General features: G+C 45.7%; 1 protein-coding gene across 1 annotated transcript in view; it reads right to left on the bottom strand.

Moving 5' to 3' along the window:
• Positions 1-23,794, bottom strand: part of USP34 (ubiquitin specific peptidase 34) — a gene marked incomplete in the record, with an annotated part of 5,849,982 nt that overhangs the window by 1,178,051 nt on the left and 4,648,137 nt on the right.

Raw genomic sequence — 23,794 nt, 5'->3', positions numbered from 1 at the left:
TGCTCCTGCAGTTTTCACCAAATGTCTTGCACCAGCTGTAGTCTTTTGCAGGAGAAAGGGGTCAAAACAAGAAGTTATGTACTCACCATAACGTTCAATGTATGTAGTCCATCTCGCCTCACATTCTTACCCGTGGGTTTGGAGCTGAATGTCGGCTCCGACTCGGCCATACTTTTAGCTTAAAGTCTTTCTATTGGCTGGGATAAGATGGTATCCCATGCTGCACTGCTCTCTATCCCCAGATCTAGTTTGCTGCGAGCACCAGAACTCATTCTCCATGCATAACACCACCCAAGGAAGGAAGAACAAACCAAGAATGAAGGGAACTCTGAAACCAGGCCTAACCTCCAGATCCCCCAGGATGGGGGAAGGTGGGGGGGTAAGTAAGAATGTGAGGCAAGATGGACTACATACATCGAACGTTATGGTGAGTACATAACTTCTTCATGTTATGTAGTCCAATCTCGCCTACATTCTTACCCGTGGGACAGCGTCCCCAGCACCTAAATCCTGGGAGGCTCAATGGAAAATACTTCTGAGCACTGTGGAACCAAAGGAAGACCTGCCCCTAGATACCACATCTCACTTGTAATGAGTAACAAAGGTGTGAGGAGATGCCCAAGTAGCCGCAGCACAAATATCATCCATAGACAATCTGGCCTGAAAAGCTGTAGACGTAGATACAGACCGGGTAGAGTGAGCCTTCACTCAGAACGGTAATTCTCTTCCCCCTGAAGTATAAATGAAAGAAATACAACTGGAAATCCACCTGGACAACGTGACTTTGGAAACAGGAGACCCAATTCTGTTTTCCAAAAATGAAACAAACTGATCAGATTTTCTGAGGTCCTTCGTTCTGTGCAAATAAAATCGTAATTATCTGTGCACATCCAACTGATGAAATTTTAATTCTGCCTTGTTTGAGAACTTAGGAAAAAACACTGGCAATTCAATAGATTGATTAAGGTTACTAATTGACGCTACTTTGGGAAGGAAGGAAGGATTCGGTCTGAGAGAAACCCTGTCCTTATGAAAAATCAAATAAGGAGGTTTGATTGATAAACCTTGAAGCTCCGAAACGCGTCTGGCTGACATGACGGCTACCAAAAAGACATTCTTCCAAGTTAAGAATTTTAAATCACACGTGGCTGCAGGCTCAAAGGGGGGTGAAGTAAGACCCTGTAGAACAAAGTTTAAGTCCCAAGGCATAACAGGTTCCGAGACAGGAGGACGAAGCAACAAAGTGTCCTTCAGGAAAGCCTTACAGAGTCTATGTGCCATTAGGCTAGGTTCGTCTGCGACATGAAAAGTAGAAATCGCCGCCAACTGGACTTTAATGTTTGTGGCAGCTGAACCCCAGTTGAAAAGCATAGAAAGGAACTACAATACTGATGAAAGTGGAGCTGTGTAAGGGTCAATCTTTTTGGCATGTGCCCAGATGGAAAACATCTTCCATTTGCTGTAATAAATCTTCCTGGTCGAAGGCTTATGACAGGAAGATAGAATATGAACCACCTCCAGCGAAAATTGGTGAAGCCTAACTAATGACGGAAGTGGAGTAGCCAGGCTGTCAACTGGAGGGTCCGAAGAGAGGGATGGAGCTGCCCTGACATGTGAGTCAGTAAGTCTGGTTGTAGATCCAGAATCCAAGCAGCGTCCATGAGATAGGGATGGAGAAAGGGGAACCAAATTTGATGAGGCCAGTGTGGAGCAATCAGAATCATTTTGCTTCCCAAGGATTGCGCTTTCTGAATAACCTTTGACAGCAAGGGAACCGGAGGGAAGGCATATAGTAGACCGGAGGGCCAATCATGGACTAGAGCGTCCCTGGGTGACTCCCCCTGAGGGGGGATAAGGGTGAAGTAGCTGCTGCATTTGGCATTGAGGGGGGCTGGCAAAAAGGTCGCAGCAAGGCTGACCCCACCTGCGGAAGATCTGCTCCGCAACTTGACAGTTCAGGGACCACTCATGAGGCATCAGAATATCTCTGCTTAGCCTGTCTGCGATCACAATGGACTTCCCCGGAATGTGCACTGCTACCAGAAAACATTGGGAAGACACTGCCCACTGCCACACTCGCATGGCCTCTCTGCAAAGGGGATATGACTTGGTTCCTCCCCGTTTGTTCAGATACCATACCACTGACATACTGTCTGAGTGGACTGCAATAGTCCAGAGAGGAAGAAAGCTCTGAAGTGCTTGCAACACTAGTAGCACTGCTCTCATCTCCAGGACACTGATATGCAGATGCATCTCGTGCTCTTGCCACGTGCCTTGGACTGTCCTGCCTAGATAATGCCCCCCCCCCATCTGGGAGGCATCCGTGCTCACCGTGGCAACCGGAGGTGAAGGAACGAAGGGCTTTCCCGCACTGAGGTTGTCAGTGTGAAGCCACCAACTGAGATCCTGTTTGCACCGGTCTGTGAGTAGAATAGAGTGAGAAAGTGGAAGACGCTGAAGAGACCACTGGGCAAAGAGTAGTCACTGAAGGAGCCTCATATGCAACCTTGCCAGGGGGACTAACATAATCGTAGCAGCCATCAACCCCAACAATTGGAGGACCAATCTTGCCTTCACTCTTCTCAGAGGGAGCAAGGCGTAAACCTGTTGTTGTAGGACTCTGATTCTTTCCTGTGGTAGAAACGCCCGCATGAGGACGGTGTCTAATTCGGCGCCTATAAAAGTGACACACTGCGAGGGCAACAAGGCAGATTTTTCCCAGCTCAAGGTGATGCCCAACTGTTGACAAAGGTTGATAGTAGCGTCTCTGGTCTGAATTAGCAGATGCCTGGTGGTGGTAGTAAGGAGCCAGTCGTCCAGGTATGGAAACACTTGGAATCCCTGACGTCTCAAGTGAGCAGTCACCACTGCCATGCATTTGGTAAACAATCTGGGGGCTGTGGTGAGACCAAAGGGCAGGGCTCGAAACTGAAAGTGACTGGCTCCCAGCCAGAAACGTAGGTGACTTCTGGATGCCCTGTCCATCTTTATGTGGTAGTAAGCATCCTTGAGGTCGATGGAGCACATCCACACTTCTTTTCCCAGCAATGGGAGAATAGACTGCAACGTGACCATTCAGAACTCGGACTTTTGCACATGGGTGTTGAATTGGCTGAGATCCAAAATGGGTCTCGGGTCCCCTGTCCCTTTCGGCACCAAAAAGAAACTGGAGTAAGCCCCTAATCCGATCTGGTCTGAGGGGACAGGTTGGATGGCTCCTTTTGCTAGCAGCTTTGAAACTTCTGAAGCTGCGGAATCCCTTTGACTGGGTGGAACATCTGGGATTTTCTTGATTGGAGGGGGATTTGACGAGAAGGGAATGACATATCCTCCGGAAATTATTTGTAGAACCCATTGGTCCTGGTGATATCTTGCCAGGCCTCCGGGTATAATGAGATTCGACCCCCAACTGGCTCCGGAAACGCACAGTTGGGCCTTCCATCAGGAGCGACGGTAGGGAGAACCACGAAAGGAATCACGGTCTCCTGAGTTGCGGGGGCCTCCTCTGCTCCTAGGGCGGCGTCTTCCTGAATAGCCACCCCCTCCCCTGCCTCTGGAGGGGGGCTCACCTTGTGCACCGGGAAAAAAACCTCTGTGATTTCTTGAACCACATCTTTCCACCCCTCTGGGCATAGGGATAAGGCATAGAGGGAAGGGAAAAACAGACTCCTATGGCAGACAGAGTTTTTCCCTCTTGCTCACACCTAGTGAGAGTGTCTTTCACCTTGGTTCCGATCAAAGAGGAACCATCAAACTGGGCGTCAGTGAATGAAGACTTGAAGGCCTCCGCGAAAAGACAAAGGCGCATCCAGGCCTGCCTCCTAAGAGCGACTCCTGAACTTGCTGCCCTACTTGCTCCCTCGGCTGCGTAGGAGATCAGCCTCATGGAGGAGTTTGCAATAGAACTGAGGGTAGACATCTGAGTGTTGACCTTCTGAGCCACAGCCTCAGAAATGTTACCCGTTATTGTATCTCCAAGCTCCTTTAGGAGATCTCTCTGGAGCAGTGTAAAGTGTGATAAATAATTCAGTGACAGCAAAGTAAAGGCCGATGAAGAAAACGTATGTTTCCCGTACCGGTCCATAGTCCTAGACTCCTTGTTAGGGGGATGGACGGAGGAAGAAGTCTCAGCTAATTCCTTCTGGGTGGCCGCTGCCACCACCATGGCATCAACAGGGATTCCCTTGGATAGAAATTCCTTATCAGGAGGGGCAGACAAAAATTTATTGGATCTTCTGGGGACTGGTTCCACAGAGTCAGAGGTTTCCCCACACCCTTCGACAAACCAGATCCAGAAGCTCGTCGAAGGGTGGAGATACCCAGGAGGTGGAGGGCTGAGCACCAAAGGCCTTCAGGAAGACCAACTCCTCTTTGGAGGGGGCTTTGGATGGCCAGTCACCTCTTTGCTTCAAAATCTCTAGGATGACAGAGAAAGAAATAACCTCAGAGGATGACTTAGGGGACCCCTCTGATTCCTCAAGGTCAGTGTCTGACGTGAGAGACTCATCCGGGGAATCTATGTGCTTCCTCTTGCACGTTTTCTTTCTGGGTGGCTCCTCATTCAAAAACTCTGAGGGGCCCTCAGAAATATGGGGACCACTCGTGGGGGTACCCTGAGGCCTTGGGGCTCCACTGTCCAGAGATAGAAGGTGATCAGAGACCTGCACCGGTGCTGTATGGGACAGTGACCGAACCGTATGATGCCGCTGACGATCTGGCCAGTGCGCTCCGCATGGCCTCGAAAAGCTGGTGCTTCCTCTTGCACGTTTTCTTTCTGGGTGGCTCCTCATTCAAAAACTCTGAGGGGCCCTCAGAAATATGGGGACCACTCGTGGGGGTACCCTGAGGCCTTGGGGCTCCACTGTCCAGAGATAGATGGTAATCAGAGACCTGCACCGGTGCTGTATGGGACAGTGACCGAACCGTATGATGCCGCTGACGATCTGGCCAGTGCGCTCCGCATGGCCTCGAAAAGCTGGTCCCCCAGATCCGAAGATCGACCAGCCTCTGAAGCCGAGACAGGAGTCAGGCTTCCTCACGCCGAAGCACCGAGGGGGAGACTAGGAGCAGAGAGGTGTCCCGAAGCCTCTCCCTCAGGTCCGACCAATGAATCCTGAATCCTGAACCCTGTAGATGGCGCCGACGGGGTCGGAGCTGATGTCAGGACAGATAAGCCAGGAGAGACTGTCGGAACTGACCTAGGGACATCACATGGAGCCGAGCACTCCGGCTCCAAAAGCTGACATGCACTCGGAGGAAGCATCGATGTAGGTTGAGGGACTGGCTCCAGAGCCGACTGGGTCGGAGCCGAAAACAATTTTGCCAGTACCAGTGACTGAAGAAGTCTCTGCACCACTCTATCGATGTCCACATCTGATAAGGTCCTGGAGGATTTGGGGGATACAGAAGGAGATCGAGACCTCCTCTCTGAAGGAGACCTGCGAGGAGGAGATACCAGCCTAATGCTAGGCGACCGGCTCCGAACAGGCTCCAAGAAAATTGGAGCTGAAGCAGGTTCCATAACCACTGACACTTCCTGCGGTCCCGAGGACAATGGAGCCGAGGATGTCGATGAAGATTTTGCTATTTTCTCCGGCGGCTCCAAGGATATTGATGGAGCTGGGGATCGCTTTCTTGCTTTGGAAGATTTTGCTTTTGATGGAGAAGCCTTAAAGCTGTAGGCACTCTCCAAACCCTCCTCGAAAGAGGGTTTCAGAAGTCCCTTCAAAATCAGTTTGTTCTTCCTTTCCTGAAGAACACGTGGGCTAAAGGCATGACAAAAACTACACGATTCCTGGAGGTGAATCGCTCCCAGACAGTACACACAAACAGAATGTCCATCAGTGATGGACATCTTATAACTGCACTTGGAGCACTTCTTAAAGCCCAAGGGCTTATGCTCCTTAGTATCTTTAGACATAGTTACCACAAACAGCAAGTAACTAACTCAAAATTAGACCAACGGTCAAACAGCCACAAGCGCTGGAACAAGACAAACAAACAGTACACCACAAAGACCTCTAACTAAAACGGTCCTTAGACACAAGTACAAGGGGGAGGACTAATTCCTCTAATTTAAACAGTTTTAGCCCAAGGGAAAAAGTTAGCACACAAGGAAAGCAAGGGGACAGACTAGGTCCTCTAACTGAAATGGGCTTAGACCGTTGGAAACAGCTAGTGGGATACCACAAGAACACTCTATAAGAGAAAAACACTTTTCCACAACACAGTCAAGAACACACACAAATAGCTATGAAAATAGCTTTTTTTGCAAAAAAGTACAGTTTTGTACCTACCATAAATGTAGATGTTCGAGGATCCCCATTGCTGCAGTCCTTACTATTGGGGTGTAGTTCGCTGTCCAGTCGGCCCGAATACCAGAGTATATGGCTGACGTCGGTCAGGGCGCATTAGACTGACGTCAGTACGTCAGGGTACTAATGCGCATGACCGACGTCATATCTTCAGTCTTTTCTTGCCCCAGATGTCAGAAGACCCTAAAAAGACAAGGCCCAAAATACCTGCACCGAAAATATGTACAATATATACAAGAATATATACAAAAATATCAGCATGTAACCTCACCTACACAACCACCCGTAAACACAGAGGGGAAGGAGGGAGGGTAAATTGGACTGCAGCAATGGGGATCCTCGAACATCTACATTTATGGTAGGTACAAAACTGTACTATGTTCTTCGTTCCCCATTGCTGCAGTCCTTACTATTGGGTAGAATCCCAAAGCAGAGGTAAGGGAGGCTGGCAAATCATAAAGAAGCAGGAGCTGACAACATGCCTTGCAAAACAGCTGTGGCAAAACCAGCCCTAGACTTAGAGTAGATAGGAAGGTGATAATGCTTAGAGAAAGTATGCACTGAACTCCAAGTAGCTGCTTCCAAAATATCCTTAGTTGCCACCCCTTAGAAATGCTGTTGAAGTGGCAGTAGCCCTAGTGGAATGAGGCCTAATCCCAGCTGGAATCTCCTTGCCATGATGGGAATAACAAAATGCAATGCAAAAGCCAATCCACCTAGAAATAGTTTGTTTTGACACAGGCTTGCCCTCTTGAACTCAAAGCAAAAGAAACAAACAACTGCTGAGACTGCCTAAAATTCTTAGTCCTGCTTAAATAATAACGCAATTGCCTGTGTACATCTAAAGTGTGCAAAATCTTTTCCCCTTTATTTTGGGGGTCTGCATAAAAGTAGGCAAATGAATAGTTTGGTTTAAAGCCACACTAGAAACCACCTTAGGCATAAAGGAAGGATTAGTACGTAATGATACCCTATCCTTATGGAAAATCAAAAGGGCTCTACTGCCATAAGGGCCTGCAACTCAGACACCCTTCTTGCAGAAGTAATAGCCAACAGAAAAGCAGTCTTCCATGACAAGTATTTCAATTCAGCAGTAGCCGCAGGCTCAAAAGGTTGTAGAGTAAGTTTTTCCAACACAAAATTGAGATCCCAAGCAGGAGTAGGAGCTCTACGTGGGGTCTTATATTCTTTGCCCTCTAAGAAACTGCTTGAACAAAGGATGCGAAAACAAAGGTGGGTCACAATCATAGTGAGCTGAAATTGCTGCAGCATGAATCTTAATGGAGGAGAAGGACAAACCTTTGTCCAATAACTCAGTAAGATATTGAAGAGCCACACTCAAATTAGGCTCAGAAATCTCCAAATTCTTTGCTGTACTCCAAAATAAAAATCTCTTCCATTTTTCTGCGTACACTTTCCTTGTACTAGGTCTTCTAGCTTCCATAATCACATTTAAAACTTGTTGAGGAAGTTGAGACCTGCTGTGTTTCAACACAGAATATGCCAGGCTGTTAGATGAAGAGAGTGAAGCTTGACATTGAGCAGATGACCGTCCTTCTGAGATAACAGATGAGGAATCAGAGGTAAAGGCCATGGAGGCTTCTTTACCAGACTCCGTAGTAGTGGGTACCAGTGTTGCGAGGCCAATCTGGAGCTATCAAAATCATCCTTGGCCTGTCTTGTCTGACCTTTAATAGTACCTTTGGAAGAAGAGGCAGAGGTGGAAAGGCATACACATGAAGGTTTTTCCAACTGAAAGACAGAGCATCCACTTTCCAAGCTGTGTGATGAAACCCCTTTGTGCAATACTTTGGCAGCTGGTGGTTTAGTGGAGAAGCGAACAGATCTATGTCTGGAGTTCCCCATGACACTGTCAATTTCTGAAATACATGAAGATCCAGTTTCCACTCGTGGGGATCCATGATTTGCCTGCTTAACACATCTGCTAAGGAGTTCTGTGCTCCTGGCAGAAACCTTGCCTGAAGAGTTAGTTGCAAGCTTAGCGCAGTCTCCCATAAAATCATTGCTTGCCTGCATAGAGGATACGAATGTGTTCCCCCTTGCTTGTTGATGTACCACATGGCAGTTGTGTTGTCTGTTAGAATCAACACCTGCCCTGGAAGAAGTAACTCCTTGAAAGCCATTAATGCAAACTGGACTGCTAACATCTCCTTCATGTTGATATGTAGATGCTGTAGTCTGGCAGGCCACTTGTCTTGTATCCACTTTCCATTTAGATGAGCTCCCCAAGCAATGTCCGAGGCATCTGTCGTTAAAATCTGACTCGCCTCTGGCCGGGTCACAGAGAGTCCCTTGTTTAGGTGACATTCCTGAGCCCACCACAAAAATTCTTTTTGAAGGCAAGGTATTATTTGAATGACAGTGTCCAAATCCTGGCAGTGCTGTGTCCATACATTTTTGAGATACCATTGTAGCTTCCTCATATGCAGTTTGGCATTGGGAAGCACCAGAATACAAGATGCCATGAACCCTAATGCTTGAAGGACTGTCCTTGCAGTCAGCACGGACTGATGAGATAGTTGACGGAAGTAAAGTGATAGACTCTTTTGCTTGTCCGGGGTTAAAAGGCCATCTGGGCTGCTGTATTCAGTCTCACACCCAGAAAGCACATGTCTTGAGAGGGTACTAGACTGGACTTTATTTCGTTCACAGAATACCCTAGGCATCTTAGCACTGCTATAACATATTCCAGATGCTGTAGAAGGTCTTCCTTTTCTTGAGCCAGAATCAGGCAGTCGTCCAAGTAAGGATAGATTTGAATTCCTTGTAGCCTGAAGTAAGCTATCACTGGAGCCAGAACCTTTGTGAATACTCTGGGCGCAGTAGATAAGCCAAAGGGCAATGCAGAGAACTGATAATGAGAATTTCCAGCTCGAAACCGCAGATACTTCCTGCAACTTGGCCTTATAGGCACATGAAGGTAAGCTTCCTTGAGATCTAAAGTTACCATCCAGTGATCTTTGCCCAGCAGAGGTAAAAGCTGTTGTAATGTCAACATCTTGAACTTGGGAATGTCCAGATAAGTGCTGAGGATAGATAAATCCAAAATTGGTCTCCACGTGTTCCCCTTCTTTGGTACTAGGAACAGGCGAGAATAAAATCCTAGGCCCCTTTCTGATACAGGGACTGGCTGAATGGCCCCCATCTGGAGTAACTGAGAAACTTGCTTGTGAGCCTCTTTTCTTTGTGGAGGAGGAACGTCTGGCATGCCTTTGAAAGGGGGCATTGTGTGGAAATAAAACCTGTAACCGTGGTGAATGATATCCAACACCCATCTGTCTTGAGTAATTAAATCCCAATTTTCTTTGAAAAGAGACAGTCTTCCTCCCAAAGGAGCTGCCAGACGAGAATCTACTGGCAGCTGAAAAGGCAGGTCATTGGGTCTGTTTACGAAAGGACTGACCCCTACCCTCACCAGAAGTCTGAGCAGGTGAACTCCTGTTCTAGGCCTAAAAGAACCTTGAGCCCTGCCCCTACCACGTCTAGACCTACCCCTAGACTGGGAATCATAAGCAGGATATGTCCACCCCTTAGCAGGCCAATTTCTACTAAACTTCGGTGGCTGCACCTGCAAAAATCTTTAACAGTTTGCATAGACTTAGCTTTGTCCTCCATTTTCTTTAAAACTGCTTCCACAGGCGAACCAAACAACACATCAGACTGTAAAGGAGCATCCAAAATCCTTGTCTTAACATGCTCAGCTAAATTCTGATCCCTCAACCAGGCATGCCTGCGAAGAACAGAACTAGTGGCAGCCACCCTCGAGGAGGCCTGTACAGCATCAAAACCACATTGTAAAGAATGCTTACCCACTTGTTCAGACACATGAACCAAATCCAGCAACTCTTTACACTCAATACCTTCCGCCAAAGCATCCACCTTAGATTTCAATTGTGAAAGGAGATAATTCTGATATTTTAGCATGTGAAACTGACAATTCAACGCTCTCATGGCTAGAGTGGAAGAAGTATACACTTTCTTTCCCCACCTATCCAAAGCCCTTGCCTGTTTATCAGTGGGAACAGGATTTTTAACCACAGAGGCCTTAACACCTTTAGGCCCCTGAGAAACAGTTTCTGGATCCGCCCTAGGACTCTTAAACAAATACTTATGAGCTTCGGGCACCCTATAATACCTATCAGGTTTAACAGGAGCAGGAGGCAAAGAGTCAGGGTTCAGGGAAGCCTCTGCAAAAACATCCTCCACCACATTCAACACAGGAGGTATAGCTAAGGGCCTATGCTGGGGTAAAAACAAGAATTCCCTAAGCCTTTTCCTGGAATCAGAGTAATCCTGGCCTTCCCATTTAAAGTGCTCCCTCATGGAATGCAGAGTCTCTGAAAATGAGAAATCCTCAGGAGGAGAAGCTGTAGGAGTGGAATCATCCACAATCAGAATAAGGAGGATACTCCTGCAAATCTTCCGCAGAAGACTCAGAAGCCTCTGAACACTGTTCAAAACTATCAAACTCCGGTTCCACCCTAGGCCTCTTATCAGGAGGGGGCATAGAACCTCTAATCATAGTAATCAAATCTTCTGCCATTTTAAGCATATGTTTCTTAGGTACAGAACCCGAAATGCTAGGAGAAGCCCCCACTGAAGCTGAACTTGGCCTACCTCTCAAAGAAGTCTTGGCAACAGAAGGAGAGGCTCTAACTACCTTGGGAAGAGAAGGAAGAACAGTTACCTGAGAAGCCCCCTCAGCCTGGCCTACCTCCTGAGAAGGCACATCCTGTAACAGTAAAGTTTCTGCCTGAGACTCCATGGAAACTCCTGGCAAAGCCTCTGGCTCCACAGAGCCTTCTAAAGAACCGACGTCCGGGACTGCCGGTTCATCCACCCTAGGCTTCGCTGTTTTGTCCTTGCGCTTCTTGGACGAAGCGGGCGTCGGAGCATCCGACGGCATTTTATAATTGCAACGCTTCCCAAACACTAACCTGGCACAGTCTAACCTCCTCTTAATAGTGCGTTTGTTAAACCTAGCACAAGAGCGGCAACCAACAACGTCGTGCTCAGGCCCTAAACAAGGTATACACAAGGTATGGTAATCCCTATGAGGTATCTGTTTCCCACAAGAAATACAGTTATTCACTTTTTCTGACATCCGGTTAAACACTGAGGCAAGAAAAAACCAAAATGTTCCCCAACGGGGTACTTAGCCAACTCTGCTTCGGTCTGAAACTCCGGTTTCGGAAGTATTTCAGAACGCCAACCTGCACTCGCAAAACTGCTTCTGCATCGGACCATGCGGCAAAAAAGACTGAAGATATGACGTCGATCATGCGCATTAGTACCCTGACGTACTGATGTCAGTCTAATGCGCCCTGACCGACGTCAGCCATATACTCTGGTATTCGGGCCGACTGGACAGCGGACTACACCCCAATAGTAAGGACTGCAGCAATGGGGAACGAAGAACATCTTCTCTGTTATAAAGAAGAAAAAGGTGCTTAGCCACAGCCAAGAGTGAGACCACGTCCGAGCTACACAAGCGGCAAACGAGATCTGGGGATAGAGAGCAGTGCAGCATGGGATACCATCTTAGCCCAGCCAATAGAAAGACTTCGAGCTAAAAGTATGGCTGAGTCAGAGCTGACATTCGGCTCCGAACCCACGGGTAAGAATGTAGGTGAGATTGGACTACATAACATTGACTGATTTAGGCAAATTCTCTCCCTTAGATCTTCAGACAAAGAAGCAAATCACCATGTATTGCTTTCAGAAGGCGAATCTGAATCTCAACCCCCAGAAGTCAGAACTCAACCCAAAGCACCAGAACTACCTTCCCAGGGGCAATCACAGACTCATATCAACAGCAGACAAAGTCATCTTCCACTATAAAATACCTCAAAGACCTATGTTCCAAGCACTCCATCACTGCAAAGGAATTCCTCAAGGCCCTGGACTACATGGCCTCTTGCATTACAATGATCCCCGTGGCAAAGTTACATAAGAGAAGGCTGTGGTAGTTCCTAAAAAACACTGGCTAAGTATCAGCAGTCCCTGGAAACAATAATCCCACTGTTCCCATGTCAAAAAAAGGATATGCTACAGTGAGAGGAGACTGTTCGCAGTGACCAAGGTATAGACTTTATCCTGCTGGAGACAACACAGATACTTACAACAGACAGTTCTGACAGAGTATGAGAAGGCCCAGATAGGACACTTCAGAGTCCAGGGGATTTGGGGCAAGCAAAATTACACATCGACCTAAAGGAAATTATGGCAATTATCATGGCTATGAAAGCATTCACATACAAACTGTACTTAGGACCACTTCAAATATGGAAGCACTCGTACCCCTATGCAGACTGACTATGGACTTTGGGGGTTGTCCAGCAGCTCAGTATAACACCCTCATATCATCTTACATCCCTGGTCAGGACAATCTGCTGGCAAACTCCTTAAGTACAATTCTCCTAAACCCTAATTAATGGATGCTGAAAAGGGAAATGATTTTGAATCTCGTAAACCACTGGGGAGTACTAGATAGATTAGTTGCCTCAAGAGAACACACACAATTAAGTAAATTCTACTTGAGAACCCAGCACAAAAAGGTCATGGAGATGCTTTCTCCATCATGCAGACAGACCTATTTATACATGACTTTCCACTGATCACCTTAATCCTCACTAACTTCATAAATTGGGGTCAGACAGACTCAGACTGATCATACTGATGTGGTCCTTAGTCTTGGTGTGGACCATTTTCCCTGCGCAGTGATCTGCTTTTGGTTGTGCTGTAGCACTGCACCCCAACCAAAGACCGATGCGTCTGTGGTGAGTTCTAGCAGGTGGGCAGGTACCTTTAATCGAATTCCCTGATTGTGACAGATGGCAGAGATCCACCACTGAACTTCTCTCTTCAGACACTGAAGAAGGGGGAGAGAAGTGTCCAGGGATGGGAGTGCTGACTCCATAAGTTTTTCAAGGTCCACCGGATCTTTCTCATGTGGAGTCTTGCTAGGGGGTAACATGGGTATTAGGGATGCCATGTGTCCTAGCATCCTTAGAAATTCTCGTGCTGGCAATGAAGCGAGATTGGTGAGTTTGTTAAAGTCTATGCCAAGAACCAGTATTCTTTGTTCTGGAATAAAGGCTTTCATTAAGTCTGTTCTGGTTCTGCATCTCAAGAAAACCATGTTTTGTGTGGGTTGCAAATTAGACTTTTTGTTGTTTATAGTGAACCTTAGGTGGGTCAGAGTGGAGATCACCTGTTTTAGGTGCTCTTGGAGGACTTGGTGGTCTTGATGAAGGACAACCAGATCATCTGGTTATGGGTATGTTTGTATACCCTGTGTTCTGCAGTGAGCAATGAAAGGTGTTACACACTTTGTGAACACTCGAGGGGCTGTGGAGAGTCCAAAGGGCAAGACAGAGAATTGAAACTGCCAGGAACCTACTGCAAAGCAGAGGAATTTATTGTAATCTGGGTGAATAGGTATGTGGAGGTAGGCATCTTTCAAATCCAGGGCTACCATAAAGGCCTGAGTGGGAATAAGTGGTAGAAGCATAGGTAAGATGATCATTTTGAAGCCGAGTACCTTGAGAAACAGATTTAGGAAAGATAAATCCAGAATTGGTCTCCATGGACAGTCTTTCCTTGGTACCAAAAACATTCTTGAATAAAATCCTTTGTTTCTTTGGCTCGGTGCTATTTGTTCTATGGTGCCTTGGGCCAGTACTTGTTGAATGAGTGGGGAGGAGTTGGACTAGGTTTACTGGAGGTTGAGGAATTCCCTGAAAGGGGGGTAACATCCACCAAGTCATAAAGTAACCCCTCTGAAGAATGGAGAGCACCCATTTTTCTGTTGTAATCTTCAACCATGAGGGTAGGGAGAGGGTGAGGTGAAGGGACAATGGAGTGTTTTGATTTTGTAATGGTAAGTCACAAAGGATGTGGTCTGGCTTGATCAGACTGGCTCCGAAAGGAGGTGGTGGAAGGAGTGGAGGGAAACCTGGGATTAGAGGTTTTCCTCGGTTGCCTATGTCCCTTTGTCCGAGGAGCTGTGTGGGAGGACTGCCTCCTGACAAAGGAAGTGCTTTGTGGATAGTTTCTGTGGTATCTGGATATGGGAGATACCAGCAAGTGTTTTAGGTTTTGCAGTTCTTTTCTCTTCTCTGGGAGGGATTTAAGAAGTTCAGCTAAGGTCTGGATAGGGCTTTACTGTCCAGGGAGGCATCAAGAAGCTTTGTTTGTACATCTAAGTGCAGTGGCTGAAGTCTCAGCCAGGAGTACCACCTTAGAACTGAGCCAGATGCAGCAGATTTGGATGATGCTTCCACGGCATCTTAACTGCATTTGATGGAGTGCCTAGTTACTTTGGATGCTGTTGAGAGTAGGTTGTTAAACTGAGTTTTAATACTTGATTCCGGGGGCCTCCGAGAGAAGGGTAGAAGTCTTGGAAATTGTGTCCAGGACACACCTAGCCATGTGGGTTGGGTAGTTCAAGGCTCTAATAGCAAGAGTAGAGGCGGTATACACCTTTTTCCCTAGTCTATCCATGAACTTACTGCCTTTATCAGTAGGATAGAGGGCAGCAGAAAGTAACTGTCTGGATGTCTTATCTGCAGGAGCTGCAACAACAGCAGGGTCTGGTGGCGGGTTTCTAAAAAGGAACCGAGTGCCCTGTGGGACCTTACAAAAATGGTCAGGACATTTAGAAGCTGGGGGTTGTGAGTCTGGTGCCTGAGAGGCGGCCAAGAAGGCATCCTGTAAGGCAGGGAGCAAAGGGGGCACAGCTGAAGGGGATGGCTGTTCCATTTGAAGCAAGTCAAAACACCTTTTCTTTGTATCTAAGACCTCTGAGGCCTGCCATTTAAAATGTTCCGTCATGAGGGAGATGGTATCACCAAAGGTGAATTCTTCCCCAGGAGACTCTGGGGTGATGGGATCCTCTTCCTCTAGGATAATAAAGTCCTTGGGTGAATCAATTTGAGATTCATAGGTCACAGAGTCTTCATCTGAGGAAAGATCTTCCTCTGATACAAGCAAGGGAGGCCCTGTAGGAGAAACAGTTGGTCGCTGTTGTGTCTGTAGGGCCGGGAATGCCTTAAACAGGCTTTGAGAAAAAACATTCCCTTCCTGGCACAGGTTGTGTTTCTGTGTGCTTTACTTTTTGTTCTCTCTTCATTGGGGTAGACAGTAGAGAAATAGAGGGAGCCGACGCCTGGATGGATGGAGGAGCAAAAGCAGGGCCCACTGACTGAATGAGTCATGGTTCCCCTCCACCTTCAGGATATGATGGCTGGTTAGCCTCAGCGGACGTACTCAAGGTTTCTGCCAGTCCAGCTTCCATCGTGGTTCCTGGGCCTAGTAAGGAAACGGAGGTCTGAAGAGATTCAGGGCTTTCATCAGTCTCAAAAACCTCCCCTGATGCCTGAGGCGCAGCATAGAAATCAGGCCTGGTTTTCTTGGCCTTCTTTCGCGGCGCCTCATCGGATAGGCCTGCTCCTCCCTCCATACCAAGCGCAAGACATCAGAGCCGCTGATTTTCCAAGTAAAGTTTAAGCTTGGCCAGACGGCTGCGAAGAGTTTTTGGAACAAAAGATTTGTAAATGGGGCAGGACGTAAGGTCGTGGTCCTCGCCTAAACAGAATACACACTTATCGTGCGAGTCCTTGTGAGGAATTTGTCTTCCACAGGCACACTTCCCCTTTCTAGTGGATATGTACGTATTAGCAATAACCAAAAAGACAATGAAACCTCCACAGGGTACTTATCTGTACCGGTCGTTTGTAGCAGTTGTCTGAATTAGCGATCTGCTTCCCGAACTGGTGAAGTGGAGTCCAACGTTCACTGCGGCAGAAAGATTCTGAAGAGGGTACGTACAGACGTCACTTTTATACCCTATGTCAGTTTATGGCCCTGGTGCAGGATGTCACATGTACCACCTACAAGACTTTGGTACACTAACCGGATGTCAGCACTGCAGGCAGCAACCTCCCGACTGTTATGCATACTGCAACATAAGAATAGAAGGACATCTTTTGTTACAAAAGTAATCTTCTGGATACGTCTGCCATTATCTGTTCAATAAAGGAATTCTTCATGTGTTATAGAATATAAATTATCCTGTTCAGTGGATCTGAAAAATGGCTCAAGAATTTTCTTAGGTGCCACTGTAGGATTATCGTGTGTAACATACATCCTGGGATTCACAGTAACCATCTCCCTATGACAGCATGTCACTGAAGGAATTATGATAGGACTGCCTGAGTCTCTGTATGTTCTGATAATGGAAAACTTGCATAATTTCTAAATCTACGACTGTCCCTTAGAAGGTTAATGACACTGAAGGGGTCTTTATGTGCTGTGACAACAGCTTCATCACTGCAACTATCAGGCAATATTCTGAATAAGGGAAGATGGCTCTGTTTTGCCTTACATACAAACACTTCAGCTAAACATCTAAAAAATAGTCTGCTGATTGCGGGTAGTCTAAATGCCAGCGCTGAAAACTGAAAATGACACTATCTATTTGGAATATGAAGTACTTTGCACAAATGCATTTTTCTTTTGTGTGTTGACCCATTAAGGCTTCCTTCCTCCAATGTTTCTTAAGCCCCATCATTCTTGATGCAGTGGGGCCCCAATCCACATCGAACAGCAGCCTTGGACAAGCTTGTGTCCATTTATGCCTGGTCATTACTTGGCTGCTGGAATGCTGCATCTGGTTCCCAATGGTCAGAATGTCTGGCTTCATTCTCCCTAGACCAGGGTGTCATAGTGTTTCAAAGCAGACCATAACTGTCTACAGACCTGGGAACTACATACAGCTACCTCCTCTTAGCATCCTAATTTAGGGCATAAGCTATTGTGGAATTTCGATTATGTCCCTACACTCAGACCATGGGTGGCTGACATGAGCACTTGGGGAGGGGGAACACCTATGTCCTCCTTGGATGCAGCCATGTGTCCACATGTGTGTTCCAAGGGCTACCATCACTAGCTTGGGAGCACCAAACTCAAATCCTCCCACAAAGGGCTGATACTGTACTGCAATACTCTGCTTGCATGGGAACAGCTTGTGTATATTGGGAAATCACCACTCTTTCCCCACAGTTTGAGTGAGCCATAAGCTGCTCATTTTGTATCCTCACCCACTTACATCTTCACATTCGCAAGTCACTACTCACACTTGGATCACCTGGGTTACAGCCAGGGTTTCATCCCTCTGTGTTAGACAACCAAGGCCCTCCTGCAACATGAATTCAATGGGATAGCAGCAGTCAGGATGCTTCCATACCAGGATGCCTTGATCTCCTCTGTGCACACTTCCCCTAGTGATTTCTCCATTTGCAGGTGTCTGGTCTAAAGGGGCAAGTCGGTCAGGTGTCAGAGAAGTTGGAGCAGATGAAACAATGAGGGGCTCTAGGATGCAAACAATGGCAGGGACTGTAGCAAGAACCACATGTTAATAATAATAACAGCAATAATAGTAATAATAATACAAATTAAAAAAAAATCACTGAGGTGTGAACTGAGAACAGTCATCTTCTGTAACCTGAAATGTCATGTATGAATCTTGTGTTACAAAAGTAGCAATCTTTAAAGACACCATTCTGAATGATTTGTGATTATAAGAACTCCAAAACTGGACTTTAAGTCTTGCTTAAAAAAAAAAAAACAACAGAAACACCTGGAAGTAGAAACTGACCTCTCTGACTAGACGTTACCCCAATACACTACTTTCTTTATTAGTAACTGATCCACTGTCTATAAAGCTTGCAGCACTTGTCATGGCAGTGACTACAGAACAAGCTGTATTTGTGGTTTCCAGGCACACAACATAAACTCGTAGCATATGTAAACTCCATTGTCTGTCTTCTGCCATGCAGAAAGACAGTTGAAATCTGCCTCTGGAAGAGTAGAAAGGAAGATGCAGTATGACTGGTTATATTTGTCTCTTCATGCTGAATCTGAGCTAAAGCTGGTTTGCATTCATTTTTATGTTTCTGTTCACTAAGCTGTTAGAAGAATTTGGCATATAGACATACACATGCAAAGTAGGCTTTATTTAACCTTTTTTTATAGTCTACAATAATATACTCATCTCACCGGCAAAAAATGTATTTATTTATTTAACATTTGTTGACCGGGAAAGTCTGACTAGGTTCCACAGATCCTGTTTTCAGCGGAGGCTTAGGGAGAAATGCTCCAGAAGTAATATAATAAATAATAATAATAATAAAAAAATAATAAATCTTGCTTCACCAGAGCACAGTTTTCTACTTCTGACATTCTAATTGTATGAACTTGATCTAAGCCAGGCTTCTTAAAAATACTCCTGAAATGTCTGCCCTTGACAAAACATTTATAGCACTACAACCACACATCAGTGCATAACACAGAATTATTTCATTCAGTTCCATCTAATATGACTCATGGTTCTTCATGCTAGCTGTCGGACCTCAGACGGAAAAAACAATGCTCTATCTAGCCTTGAGCTTTTAATTTTCCCCTCGCATAATGAACTTGTGTGTGAAGCTATTGCAGACTGAATTTGCTGCCAAAGAAAGAAAAATGGCTCTACGATAAAACTACTAGAGAACAGATGCGATAGTCCTTCAGGTCCATTAGAATGACAACTTGGAAAGGATGGTTGAGGGAGGAATGCTGTGTTAGATGGATGTGGATGAAAAGATCCTGCATTACGGCAAGTATTTAATTACCATTTTCTGCTCATTCTGTCTGTCTGATCTGACTGCTGGGTCAGATTCCCAACCTACAAAATATCTGTGAGGTATCATAACAAGAGACCTTTGAGGACAGTGGCTATGAATGAAGCCCTAGACCTAAAAATAATGTTAATGCACTGTACACTAGGTTGCTGCAACACAGATTTTATCAAGTGACAACTTCCTAAATAAAGCTGTATACATGGCAAGACATCATGTGGAAAGAATTTTGGGTCTGCATGGCAAAGGATGGCTGTACACAGACCAGAAAAAGGAAATACAGTCAGAAAGCCACTTGACCAAAATGACTTTCAAAACTTTAGAACTGATCTTGTTTGCTGCAAAAGACACAGAGTTGAGTCTTTCCTTAAAGGTTTACTCCTGTACAGATAAAATCTTAGTGGTCTAAAAACATCCAAAAAGTGTGTAGAATGCATTCATCTTTGTTGGAGTGGTTTAGAAAACAATATTGGTAGATAGACAGGTTGGTTCAGGTTTGTGTGAATGTCACCATGGTGACAAAGGACAGATATGTATGTATCAAAACTCTATTCTTATGGAAAATAGTAGTAATAGTAGTAAGAGACAGAGCTTGTAGCTTACATCTCTCTGGCTGAAGTTATTGCTACAAGCAATACAGTTTTCTAGGAAAGAATCTTCAAGAGGTGGAAGATGCTTGCTCAAAAGGAGACTTTGCCAGTGCTTCCAAAGCAGAATTAAGGTTCCACAATGGTAGAGATTCTCTGGATTGGAGAAGAGAAGATAAAGCTTCCTTGAGAAAGGCTCTACAGAGTAAATGCCTAAAACATGAAAGTCACATCCACTATGAAAGCTAGAAATTACGGCTAGCTGTACTTTAATGGTGGAATAAATGGAGCCTGAATCAAATATTTTTGAGGAAAAGTAAAACATCAGGGTTGTATTAGCACGGAGGAACAGGGGTGGTGGTGGTGGTGGGGGGTCTAGCCCTTGTGAGGTTGCCCAAGGAGAGAAAGCTTTTCCATTTGCTGTGATACATTTTATGCAGACTCCTCTGGGAATCTGGATGGAATACGAATAACATCATGGGACAAAGAAAGATCACTGGCCATCATAGGAACTGCAGAAGCTAGGTGATTAACTAGGGGCTGTGGAGGTCTGATGAGATGACGCATATGGATGAGACAGCAGATCCTTCCTGGGATCCAAGAGGCATGGAAAATTCTTGATCTGAGACTTCAGCAGGGAAACTAAATTTGCCTGTGCCAGTAAGGAAAAATGAGGCTTACTGTGGCTTTGCATCTTGTTTTGCTTTCTGCAAAAAATTGGGCATCAAGTGCAGAGGAGGGAAAGCATAAAGAAGTCTACAGGGGAAAGTTCAACTAGAGCACCTCTCAGGTCTGCTATACAGAGGAATCAAGGCAAAGAAGTTGCTGCACTTGGTGTTGGTCTAGCAAGCAAGCAAGTCGTAGCAAGAATTATCCCAGCAGATGAGTATCTATGTTATCTCTGTACTGAGATATAATTCGTGAGGCATCAGAATCAATCTGCTGAGCCTGTTGGCGAGATGGGCTGTTGTTCTGGTAATGTGTGTTGCTATCAGGAAGTAATGCAAAGCAATTGCCCATTGTTATACTCTCATGGCTCCGTGGCATAAACAGAAGGACCTGACCCCTCCTTGCTTAATTTACCATACCATTGTAACATGGATGGAAATTATTCCTGGAGGTATGGCATCCTGTAGTTCCTGCAATGAAAGGAGTGCTTTCATCTCTAAGAGACTGACATGAAGGTTGGCCTCTTTTTGACTACGTGTACCTTGGAGCATCCTCTGTAACAATGCCCCTAACCCCCCCGGGAGGAGGTGTCCATGGCTGTCACCTCTGTGGAAGGTGGCAAATGAATGGTCTTCCTGAAAGAATAAAGGGGATGTTAGCCACCAATGTAACTAAACTTTGCATAGATTGGTGATTGTAATCAGACTCAAAGGGTGATCCGAAATTTGACAACACTGAGTTCTGAGTATTAGCCAATGAAGTATTCACAAGTGATACTGAGCAAACTGCAGCATTAGTATGGAGGAAGCCATTAACCCTAGGACTCAGAGTACTAGGATCGTTGGTGGAGAATGGAACTGAAGGACAATTTGGACAGAGTTTCTTAGGTTGCGAAACCTGAACATAGGAATAGAAACTATGTACTTTGTTGAGTTCATGTGGCAACCTACGAACTGAATTGCCCGAGTTGGCTGCATATTTTATTTTCATTGTTTACCGATATGCTCAAAGACGCACAAACCTGAAGCAAGTAAACTCTAGAGTCATTCAAGAAGCCAGTCATCCAGGTATGGAAACACACAAATCTCTTATAGTTGGAGAACAGCTGCGACCACTGCCATGCACTTGAACACCCGAGAGGACTGTGGTGAGACTGAAGGGCATTTCTCTAAACTGAAAGTAAATGGCTTCCAGAATGAAGCGTATATATCACCTGGAGGCTTTGGCTATTTTGATATGAAGATGAGCATCCTGGAAATCTACACAGTATAACCAATCATTTGCCTATAAACAAGACAAAACTGTTAGGGCTGTGACCATCCTGAATGGGGTATATATATATATATTTTTTTTTTACCTAGAAGTTTAGATGCTGGAGATCCAGAAATGGCCTGAGATCCTTGTTCTTCTTGGAAGCAAAAAGAATCTCTCATAACAGAATAATATCCTAATCCTGTCTAATCTGGTGGCATCTCCTGTATGACTTGTTTTTCAAGGGGGGGAAAAACTCTTTCCTAGCCACTTTTGTTGGTGGGGTGGTACATCTGGATGCAGTAAACCTGCTGGGGGGATGGAAAAGGGAAAATATATAGCCTCCGGATAGTATCCATCTTACCCAGGAACCCTGTGTGAATGCCTTTCATGCACAGGAAACAGGGGGATAAAAGACTCTTGACTGCCACCACTAAGGAACAGTGGAGTAGTCTTTCATAGACAGAGTTGCCTGTCAGAGAAATGTCCATATCATCCCCGATTTTGTGGACCACCTCAACCTCTCGATCTGCATCCACTGAAGGGGTCACCTCTACCACAGCTGGTCCTTTCAGAAGTGGAGTCTAAGGGTTGATGCTAGATTTTCCTAAACCACAAGGATTTGAGCCTCTACTGGCTCCTGTTGTACAAGACTGTCGTGGAGTTTCACACTTGACTTCCACAACAGAAAACACCTTTCCATCCTGTTAGGACTTCTGCATTTTCTCTCTGATATAAGAACTACACAAGGATGACTCATATTCACAAAGGACATCTTAAAGTTATTTGCAATGTCACAAAGGCAAGACAAGCCAAAACTAACTGTAATGCTTGCCGCTGCTGCTCATGCTGCTCTATCAGCTGCATTATGCATTAGCCACAAGAAGTGATTTATTATGCCGAATGTAGTACCCCCAGTAGTCTCCAATTAGTTTACAGAGTCTAGAATGGGTGGCCTCTTCAAAGAGGCCAACGGTTGCTCTGCTACATATCTTTGGAAGCAGCTCACATGAGTGATGTAGTTCAAGGCTATAAGGGCAAAGGTGCCCGAGACATATAACTACATCTCCATTTTGTCAAAAGCCTGTGACTCCTTGATAGGCAGATGGACAGAGGCTATATGGTACTGTCAGCTTTTCGTTGCTGTTACACCAATACAGCCCCTAAGGGGACCCTTGGATCAAAACCGTCTGTCCTAGGGATGTCTATGGATTTTATTGGGTTTTCAAGGAACACATTCAGAGATATCTGGCTCCTGCCATGTCCTTCTGGTGGCCACGTCAATGAGGCAGTTCTCACGAGGTACCACACAAGAAGTAGAGGGGTGTGAGTGATACACCTCAAACAGGATTTCCTCATCATAAGAGGGTGGGTCTTTTGACAAAGACCCACCTGTTTCATGAACTTAAGAATCTCACCAAAGCCAGAGTATTCTGGTGGAGATTGGAGGGAGCTCTCTTGATTATTCAAGTCAATGTGAAAAGTGACAAATTCTGTAGGGGACTCAAAGTGGCTCCTTTTTCATGTCTTCCTTCTTGGCATGTCAGGATGGGGAAGACTTAACTCCTCTGGAGGACTCTGACTGCCTCTGGGCAGATTCTTTAAGGCAACTCTGAGTTCTGACCCTAGGAAGCATAAAGGGGCTGAGAAAGAGAAAGCAGTGTGTCCTGGGATGGGACTAACACAAGCAAAGTTTGAAATTCAGTTCCTGGAGGAAAAGCTATTACCTCAAATGCCTACCCCAATCTCATCTGGATCCAAGGAAACCCTATTAGCTGGCTGTAGCATTCTCCCAGAAAAAATGGGAGGCATTGATGAAGGCATTCCAAAAACCAACACACTGTATAGTATTCCAAGAGAGGATTGGTGAGGAAGCCTTGAAAACCAAAGTCTTTGACAATGTAAAAGGAGCCTTACTAGACGGATTCAAGAATGGTGACAAAATATCTAGTATCAAGATATCAGTCCTGAGACCCCCTCAACAATGAAAGGTCTCGGAGTAGAGTGCATTAGATCTGAAACCACAACAGCTGGAAGAGGTCAAGCTGGCCCAGAAGTTAACAGACTCCAGATGATGCAGCTGCTCCAAAGCCACTGATGCCAAAGCATGAACTAGGGAAGGAGCAAAAAATGGAGATGAAGGGCCAGCCCAATCTGCCTTCACGACTGAGAGGAGAAGAGGTCACCAATCTCAATCTGAACCTTTAAGAAAGCCTCCATCATGTGACCCCACTTAAACTTTCAAGAGCTCATAAAGGACCTGAAGAAACAT

The sequence above is a fragment of the Protopterus annectens genome, chromosome 1.part0, assembly GCF_019279795.1.
Source record: "Protopterus annectens isolate FY-2018-M chromosome 1.part0, PAN1.0, whole genome shotgun sequence".
In the NCBI taxonomy this organism is placed as follows: Eukaryota; Metazoa; Chordata; order Ceratodontiformes; family Protopteridae; genus Protopterus; species Protopterus annectens.
Note: the sequence above shows the minus strand (reverse complement) of the source record. Positions and strands in the feature narration are given on the sequence as shown.